At 37.2% G+C, this 9,601-nt stretch overlaps 1 pseudogene; it reads left to right on the top strand.

Annotated features, from left to right (window-relative positions):
• Positions 1-7,670: 7,670 nt before the first annotated feature.
• LOC113343164 lies at positions 7,671-7,770 on the top strand (annotated as a pseudogene).
• The last annotated feature ends 1,831 nt before the right edge of the window (positions 7,771-9,601 follow it).

The following is a 9,601-nucleotide window of genomic DNA, read 5'->3' as shown; positions in this document are numbered from 1 at the left end:
GTTTGGGGTATGGGAGAAAATTTTTAGTTGCAATAAATAAACTCCAGAGCCTAGAAATTTACACCTATTAAGGATAGCACTAACCAATCTAAGTGGATGGAAACATTTTTGCTTTAGGAGTTGAGGAACCAATCTGACTAGATGGAAACATCTATAGAGTCTATTCATAAAAGCACAGAGCTCAGGTGTTAGAAATAACATGATAGTTTTGCCGTATCTCATCGAGTCATTTTCACTTTCTATTTTTACTTTTCTTTTTCAAGTGTTTCGGAGGGGAACACGACTCAAGTTGTTACCATTGCTAGGGTGAAATAGAGTGCTTGAGTTACCTTTTAAAAAAAATAAATAAATTTAGACCAGACCAGTAGACCAACCGGAATAAATACTAACACTTGGATAGCAATATGTGTGTGTTCTTCCTGTCTCCGTCGCTTAAACAAGCGTGGAATGCAGGATCCACGGGAATTACCATGTAATCTGCTGACAAGAAACATGTGCTTGGGTCCACAAGATCCAATCATGTTGTTAGTTCTTAAATAAATGTGTGTTTAATAAAGTCGACCACTGGTACCCTTGTATATGCCAGTTGTGTTGACCTAGAGTTAGGATTATTAACCACTGGTTCCCTTGTATATGCCAGTGTGTTAATATTAGTCAGACTGGTATCTCAGTCATTTAGGTTAGGTTCATCTTGGCAGAGGCCTTCAGACAGATATGGGAAACACCGTTCACTTTTCAAACCATCTAAATTTTTTTTTCCATCTTCTTAATCTTTTCATTTGATTAGTCTTACTCCGAGTATGATGTCCATCATGAAACTATCTTAGTAGAGCTCTGTCACTTATATGGATTTTAGTATACTTGAGTGCAAACTCGTATACATCAATTGGAATTTCGCATCAGGGTTCTTCCTCTTAGAGTCAATAATTATATGCCAACCAAGGAGATTCTTTAGTGCTTTCCGAGATTCTGTGTAGATAGCTAGGGTCTGGAGTAAAGGTTTTGTGGGAAAACCTATGGTAAACCCTCCCAAGATTAACTCGGTCACTAGGGACACCTAGTGAGTTAAGATTTTATTTTGTAGTTTTAATTTGCTCGGGACCAGCAAATAATAAGTTTGGGGGTATTTGATATACGCATTTATGTGTCTAATATAACCTAATTGTATATAATATTTGTGCTCGATTTTATACTTATTATGGTGTTTTATTTATTTGTAGGTGTTTTTGGAAAAATAAGGTTTTGCGGCGAAATTGGCTAAAAATGTGGCGTTTGGAGCTCCATAGACAGTGTACCGGAAGCGCCCCAGAAGTGTACCGGAAGCGCCCCAGAAATACCCCGGAGGAACCCCGAAAAAGTCCAGAAAACATCCCAGAAAAATTACTAAAGGAACCCAAGATTTGGTTATTTCCACCCCATGAATTATATTTCATCCCAACTTTCTATTCGCACCCCATTAGAGGATAAGGGGCTTCCCTTCTCAAAATTCAAATAACGGAATTTGGCGGGAAAAGTCAATCACGTATACATGGATTTTCAATTTGATTTTGGACGATTTCTAAAGAGATTCAATACCCATAATCAGTTGGGTTGGACTTGAGTACACTAAACAGGGTTAGTACAAGCAATTTGATCGATCAACTTGGGCTAGGATAGGAGAACAAAGCTAAACAGAGAGGGAGAATATTTCGAGAGAATATCGGGTCCTGTTGGAAATTACATGCGTGATATTGGAGGAGAATATCTTCTCAGGATTCATTTTTATCTTTAGAATGATACGCAGTAAACAAGGAGAGTTTTTATGGAGCATTGAACGCATACAAGGAAAGAAATACCAGATTTTGGCCGTGAAGAATAAAAAAGATATTGGGAGATAAAAGAGATATTTCGTGAAGATTTGGTGGAGCTGTTACGTATAAATAAGTTCCCTTTGAGTCTTAGAAGTTTTATCAATAGTTTGGGGAAGGTTTGGAGCCGAGAGGAGCGAGAAATCATGACTTGCAGCAAAGTCACCTGCTGCTGCTGAAGAAGAAGAATGAGCTGAAGAACACGAAGAACGGACCAGCTAGGTCCGTCGTTCTTCACCAGCGTCAACAACAGCGAGGAAGTGTCGCAGTTTTACAACGCTGAGGTTGTATCGTTTCTTTGCTACACTTCAGTTTTGTTTTATACAGCGAACTGTAACGCTTATAACTGTTGTGAATCTCTGTTTTAACATTTTCTCATCTTTTAATCAACTTTTTGAGCTATAAAAATGTATTTTGAGAACATGATGAATATCAATAGCTAAACCCCAATACTGGGATGATGGAGGAAGCCATATTTCACGCATATGATAATTATATTTAATTCTTTTATGACTACTTGCACTTTTAATTAATCGTTTTAAGATTTTTCTTAATTGATTGTCATTTCATTTGATGGTTTATGCTTAGGATTAATTCTTTTGATATGCCATGCTTAAGATTTACAATTAATCTTCTAAAAATCTACCTTGGCAAGAATAATAGTCGATATCATTTGAGCTATAATTGCTTAGGAATAATATATGAATTGTGTGAATGATTAATGGTGGAATCCTGAGTCCTAGTATCTCTTGATCCTGTGACAAATTTTTGTATATATATTTTTGTTTTTAAATCTTTTCAAGTCCGAGCAACGAATTCTTATTTACCGCATAAAAAGTATTACAACCGCACGTCACATGAAGGACTTGACGCGATAGAGATAGGCGAAGCTCGGCTCAATGGAGTGCTCCCAGGTGAGGGGCAACCCGATAAACAATATCGGGAAGGGTTAACAGATAACTCAGATTCTGGGGGGAAATAACATTCCAATGTGATATTCACTTGATTCAGTTAAGGGGGTTGCCAAATCAAGTGACAAACACCGTAACTAAGAAGGATGATTCCTCTAGACTTGCTGCCCTTCTGGCCATTATGAAAACACAAAAAGTGCATAAAGGGCAAATGAAAAAACTAGAACGAATCAACAAAAGGTTGGAGAAGAAAAACAAGAGACTGAAACATCTGAAGAAAAGCAAGGTGATATTAGCTGGACCAAAGGAGGTCCCCGAGGAGGAGAATCCTTTGGAAAATTTGTAAAATGATGAGCATATCGACATACCTGATACCTTGAACGAGGAAATGAAGGATAGATTCCCACGAGGAAGAAAAATAACCTAAGATCATGAAAACGATCATTTAGAAGGCTCACCTAATATTAACCCAAGACACAAACGAGGTGATAAACCCAAGAAATGCGAGGTAAAAATCAATCACGCGTCCAAAACCTCGCGAGAGAGATCGACCAGTGCCAAACATACATCATATGAAGAACAGTCATATGAGGATTTAGGGCGATTAAGTTATCGTCACGTAGAAGTATCTTTATCACCCGAAAAAGAAGAAAGACGAAAAGAAGAGGTACAAAAAGGCCAAAAACCAATAGGGGATCGATATCTATATCGTGGAAACAAACTAGGCGAGGCGATCTAATGCTGAAACAACCCCAGCTTAGGGGGTGCCCCTTATCCAAACTGTGGTTGCCAAAATCACTTCCTCCGGGTGCCTTTATCAACTTTTCAAGCTGATTTTTCCAAAAATATTTATTGACCAAAATACCTACACAAACATAAAACACCATAATTAGTACAAAAATGATCCCTGACAATATATAGCATCGAGATAATTTAGACACAAAAATGTGTCTATCAAATACCCCCAAACTTATTATTTTCTAGTCCTCGAGCAAAACTAAAATAAGAAATAAAATCCTAACACACTGTCGCAGGCACCGCGATTGCACTTAGCATGTTCCACAAGCCTTTGAACCCCTTGGTGGCCCTAGTGGCCGAGTTATAGTCTCGGGAGGGTTTACAAGAGGTGTACCCATAAAACCTTTAATCATACCCTAGCTATCTACGCAGAACCTTGGAAGGCACTAAAGAATCTCCTTGGTTGGCATACTCTCATTGACTACAGGAGGATGTACCCTGATGTGAAATTCCAATTGATGCAAACGATTTTGCACCCACATACTAAAATTCATATATAAATGACAGAGTTCTACTCAGATAATCGCACTATGGACATCAATATCCAGAATCAAAAAATCACATGAATAGATTAATAAGATGGATTAGAGAAAAATGTATATGGTTTTGATGTTGACTAAGGTGAACGGTATTTCTCATATCTGTCTGACGGCCACTGTCAAAACGAACCTATCCTAATGGACTGAGATACTAGTCTGACTAATATCAACACAACTGGCATATACAAGGGAACCAGTGGTCGACTTTATTGAATTTAATCTGGTTGGTCTGATGGTCTGGTCTCAATATTTTTTTTTTTAAGAATTCTCTTCTTTTTTTTTATCTTTTTTTTTTCTTCATGTCAATCACTATATTTCACCCTACCAGTGGTAACAACTTGATTTGTGTGCCCCATGTAATCACTTAGAGAAACATATTTTAAAAAGAAAACAAAATAAAAACAGAAGTGAAAAGACTTAACAAGATATGGCGAAACTACCATGTTATTTATAACACCTGAGCTATGTGCTTTTATGAATAGACCCTATATATATGTTTCCATCAAATCAGATTGGTTCCTCAACTCCTACAACCAAGATACTTCCATCCACTTAGATTCATTAGTGCCATCGTTAATCGACATAAATTTCTAGTCCCCGGAGTTTATTTATTGTAACCAAAAACTAACAAAAAATTTCTACCCCACCCGCAAACTTAAATCTAACATTGTACTCAATGTTCTAAAGATGAAATTAAATGCATGAACAAGGAGAAACAATTACCACTTGAAGCAAAAGAGTTAAGGAAAGATATTACCGTGTTGCAAGAGCATGGGTTACCTCCCAATAAGTGTTAAGTTTAAAGTCTTCGGCAAGACATAAGAAAGAATAACCACCTCGAATCATATAATAATAGCCGGAACAACCGTGGATCTTCAAAACCAAATAGAGCTGACACAAGTAAAAGAAAATAGCAATTGGAAAAAATAATGAACAAACCGATCACAACCTTATCCAGTATTTGTTTAGGAAGACTATATCTAGTTGTAGTTCAGGTTCAAACTCTATAAATGGGTTTAGGTAAACCTCTTTGGGATGGATTTCCTCAGTGGAAAGATCTGATTCAGGTTGCGGAGTCTGGAAAAACTCACAAGGAAAATTGAAGTACATAATAATAACCTGAATAATTGGGATCCTCAAAGTCAATCATGGTTGACTCACATAGTTGACCATAATGAAAGTGGTGGTCATTCTTAAGAAAATGTGTCGATTCTAATCTCCTAAAGTAATTAGGCTTAGTCTCAAAACTTAATAACTGACATATTTCAAACTCATACGTTTCTACAGTTGGAAATAAAATTGTTGGTGGGAAAACGAAGTCAATCTTGGTATCATCACCTAGGTAAACCACATCAACCAGAGGATGGGTGTCTAACTTATTTATGAAGATACTCTTATGAAATAATAAAGGTATATATTTCAAGTCCACCCTAAAACTTAGAATTTTAGGTGTCTCTAGATAGACTAGTTACAATATTCCTAATTTCTAGACCATCAAGTTCCTGAAAAAGGTCAATTGCTTTCTCTAAATTATAATCAGGTGGTTCATCCTCTAAATGCATCTGATGCATGTTCATATTCTCTATGGTCGACCCTAAAGTTTCCTTATTGTCTTGAAGCACGATCGCTGGCCTATTCTCCTGATCGGAAGCTAGAATTACATGCAAAGTTTCAGGTGGGCCTAAACAAGGGATTAAGGTAGACTCAGAAGCTATTAATGTTTCAAAAATAGCTTTCCATATATCAATATCTAACATAGGGATAGAATCCAACAGAGCATTTACTTGTTCAATATTGCTATCATCATCAAAATCCAGGCTAAAATGGGACAGACAACTCTCTAATGGATCTTCCAATAAGATGTTTGGCAATGACTCCTGAACTAAGGTTCCTATCATGTTAACCTCTTCAAAGCATGTGTCATCTATCTCAGAATGTAGCTTATTTATATTAAAAATATTCAGCTCAATAGTCATATTACCAAAACATAGATTCATGATACCATTTGGACAGTTTATGATCGCATTAGACGTAGCTAAAAATGGGTGACCTGAAATCACAGGTATATGATGCTTTGGTCGGGGACATGTTGGGTATTTAGGACTACGAAATCCACGGGATAAATAAACTTGTCAACCTCAATAAAAACATCTTCTATAAAATCTAGAGGAATTTTAACAGATCTATCAGCTAACTACAGTGTTATCTTGGTAGGTTTCAGTTCATCAAGTCCTAGATTTAAGTACGCATGGTACGGAAGTAAGTTCACACTAGCTCCTAAGTTAAGTAAATCTTTCTCTACCATGTGTTTTTTTTTATCGTGCAAGCAATGGTAGAAGCACCTTGGTCTTTATACTTAGGAGTTGTGATGTTCCGAATAATTGAACTTACATGACTAGCTAAAAAGGCTTCCTTATGGACACTAAAATCGCTTTTGCGTACACATATCCTTAAGGAATTTGGCATAAGACGGTAGTTTCCTAATGGCTTCTAATAACGGAATCTTTATGGTTACTTTCTTAAAGACCTCCATTATGTTATTAAAGTTGGATTTATTCTTTGTTGGTACTAGTAGATGTGAAAATGGGGTTCTAGGCATAAAATAAGACCTCTCAGGAACCACATTGGCATCACTAGAAACTTTGTCAGTCTCTTTAGCTAGTGGTTCCTCTTGGTCCTTTTGGGAACTAGAAGGTGGATCTACATTATGTCCACTGTTAGGCATGGCTACTTTAATGTATAGTGTTTTACCACTCCTAAGGGTTGTGACAGAATTCACCTGATTAAATTTTTTATCTTCTCTAGGATTGGGTATTAGTTGGCTAGGGAACTTACCTTCTTCTCTTAGAGACTCATTTATCAGACCAACCTTGGTTTTTAAATCGAAATTAACCTGATTATTTTCTAGTCCTATCTGTTATTAGCTTGTAGACTTTGTTCTACTGATAACTGAAATTTCACAGTTTGTTGAGTTAACAAGGCGAGAGATTCCTCTAAACTTAAGATTTTCTTACCGGACTGATTCTGAAACTGAGCTGGTCCTGAAGGATTCTTAGTATAGCCAAAACCTGGGGGAGCATTAGTATTACTAAACTGACATTGAATCTGGCCCTTAGACCAAGAAAGGTTCGGATGGTTTCTCCAACCAGGATTATAGGTTCTGAATATGGGTCAAATTTCTGATGGTTATCGAATCTAGTGTTATTATAAATAGCATTGGCTTGCTCTTCAATATTCTGGCCTTCCCAAAAAGGCTCTAATTTACCACTAGTATGACTCACTTTTAAAGCTTCTAACCTTTTTGATATAACAATAATTTTGGCATCCGATTCATGGCTTCATTCTACCCTATTAACGTTTCCTCTGCCTAGAAGAATTGTTTTTTATGGTTCCTTACTATTTTCCCATTGTTGGGTTTTTTCGGCGATTTCATTCAAAAATTTCATCGCCGCATCAACAGTTTGGTTTTCAAACCCACCAGTGTATATAGACTCAACCATGGTTGTTATGGAATAATCTAAACCATGATGAGGACACTGGGCTAATAAACGATCTGAACTAGCCTAACTTTTTCTAAACCATGATGAAGATATTGGGATAATAAACCATTTAAACGTTTCAAATACCTATACAAATATTCTCCCTCTTGCTGTGAAAATGTGCATATTTGCGTCTAATAGACGATGTTTTGTGCCTAGGGAAGAACTTATTGAAAAAGACAGATGTAAGTTGTTCATATGTCTCAATAGACTCGGAAGTCAAACTATAGAGCCACAATTTAGCTGTATCTTTTAGGGAAAATGAGAATAACCTAAGTTTCAAATCATCATTATCTAAGGCTTTAATTCTTAGGGTACTACAAATTTCTTCAAAATCCCTAACATGGTAATAGGGGTTTTTATTTTCTTTCCCTAAGAAGATTGGGAGCATTTGTAAGGTCCCAGATTTCAGTTTAAGATCCGAGCTTGTTCCTCCTCGCTCATCTTGGGGTACTTCTCGGAGAGTAACATAAAAACACTAGCACCTCCACCAAAGATGGTGACAGAAGGAGCAATAGCAAAACTAGGAAAACCACTAGCAAAAGAACTAGGCACTCCATCACCTCTAGTAACTTGACCACCAACACCACCATATCTCTTTCCCATACCAGAGGAAGGAACCTTATCAGCGAAATTAATCTCCTGGGGTATCTCCACTTCCAAAATCGGATTGGTCTCCTCATTCCGAGAAAGAAATTAAGGGATCATGTAACAACACATGATCCACATCCTCCAAAACTTATGATCCAACTCCATCACCTCATCATCACAAAATTTTTTTTATAGAATGTCAATATCCAAAGCATGTTCGTGAACATCGCCACCATCATTTGATAGACCAGAACCATCATGAAGCCTCCCTCGCTGTACATAAATGAAATCTGATGCAAGGTATAAAATACGGGCAATATATATATACCATAGCATAATAAAACGATATATTCTTCTATAGCATACTCAGCTGATCGAATAGTCCTCACATGACGCATACGACCAGTATAAGCAAACCACTTTAGTTCACACGGCCTATAAGACGCCAAATGGCTATACATATAGGAAAGCCCAGAAAGAATACTATCTACATCATCCCAGCAATAAATATAGGGGCCCACAATCCAAAGAGGAAGAAAGGAGCACTTCGAATCGCTTTTCCTACGAAGAGTATAATTACTGGCATGGGGAGCATCCACATCGGACAAGAGCAGGGGACCCCTCAAAGCACATAGAGATCGTGAGTAGAGCTGGCAAACGGGCGGGATGGGTCTGGCTTGTGACCAACCCGCGGGTTACGGGTTAATACCAGTCTGAGCTCGCGGGTTGAAATTCTTCACGGGTGGTCATTTATCCTACCCGCGCCCGTCCCGGGTAAAGTTCGCGGGTTCACGGGTGCTCACGGGTGAACTGGTTTTTGTTGAGTTAACTCGCCAGAAACAGATTTTTGGGCTATTTCCGGCCATATTCAGCCCATCTAAAGTTCCTTTCCTACAACCTAAGTACCTAACATTCATCCAATTCATTTTTATATCAATTCAAAAACTCAAAATTACAAAACTAAACTAATTTTGCCTTTAAAGAAACACAGATACTACTATACTAGTCATTAGTAGTTTAGTACTTAAGTACTTTAGTTACAACTTACAGACTTACAGTTCATGAATCATGATGATATTTCCAAGTTTCCAACAATGAAAATAAACATAGTTTCCAACAATGAAAATAAACCTCCGAGACTGTACCATATTAATAACCACTTCCTGCACAAAATATATATTGTGTGGTTAATCAAAAAAGTGTGAACTGTCAAAAAAAACATCTCCAATCTCTTTTCTATGCAAATTGGAGACATTGGTAAGTGATAAATAACTGTCTGTCCAAAAAACATTCTCTTTGAGTTGCTCCAACTATTCAATATGAATCTGTAATTTCAAGAAAAAATAAACCAAGCAAAAAAAAGATTCAAGTCAAAA

Source organism: Papaver somniferum, unplaced genomic scaffold, assembly GCF_003573695.1.
Source record: "Papaver somniferum cultivar HN1 unplaced genomic scaffold, ASM357369v1 unplaced-scaffold_55, whole genome shotgun sequence".
Taxonomy (NCBI): Eukaryota; Viridiplantae; Streptophyta; class Magnoliopsida; order Ranunculales; family Papaveraceae; genus Papaver; species Papaver somniferum.
Note: the sequence above shows the minus strand (reverse complement) of the source record. Positions and strands in the feature narration are given on the sequence as shown.